The 536-nt window shown below is 35.8% G+C and overlaps 1 non-coding gene across 1 annotated transcript; it reads left to right on the top strand.

Moving 5' to 3' along the window:
- The first annotated feature begins 204 nt into the window (after positions 1-204).
- On the top strand, positions 205-310 carry LOC150001633 (U6 spliceosomal RNA). The gene has a single exon (XR_016513272.1). It is a non-coding gene; the product is annotated as a U6 spliceosomal RNA (small nuclear RNA).
- Positions 311-536: the final 226 nt, after the last annotated feature.

Below are 536 nucleotides of genomic sequence, written 5' to 3'. Positions count from 1 at the left end.
TAACGGATAATAAGTGTTGGTGAGGGTGTGGAGAAAGGTAATATTTTTGCACTGTTGGTGGGGAATATAAATTGGTGCAGTCCCTATGGAAAACAGAATGAAGGTTCCTTTAAAAAATTTAGAATAGAACTACCGTAGGATACAACAATTCTTCTGGGCATTTATCCAAAGACAAAAACACTGACTTCGAAAGGTATATGCACCATGCTCACTTCTGCAGCACATATACTAAAATTGGAATGTTACAGAGAAGATTAGCCTGGCTCCGAGTAAGGGTGACATGCAAATTCGTGAAACGTTTCATATGTTTAAGAGAAAAAAATAAAGAAAAGATATATGCACCAACATGTTCATTGCAGCGTTATTTACAATAGCTGAGATGTGGAAGCAATTTAAGTTGTTTCTGCACAATAGCAATTTACTCAGCCATTAAAAAAAGGAAAAGAATGAAATCTTGGCATTTGTGACAACATGAAACTTAAGGGTATTATGCTAAGTATAAGGAGAGAAAGACAAATGCCTTGTGATCTCACTGA

The sequence above is a fragment of the Furipterus horrens genome, unplaced genomic scaffold, assembly GCF_987537825.1.
Source record: "Furipterus horrens unplaced genomic scaffold, mFurHor1.1.pri manual_scaffold_9, whole genome shotgun sequence".
Lineage (NCBI taxonomy): Eukaryota > Metazoa > Chordata > Mammalia > Chiroptera > Furipteridae > Furipterus > Furipterus horrens.
Note: the sequence above shows the minus strand (reverse complement) of the source record. Positions and strands in the feature narration are given on the sequence as shown.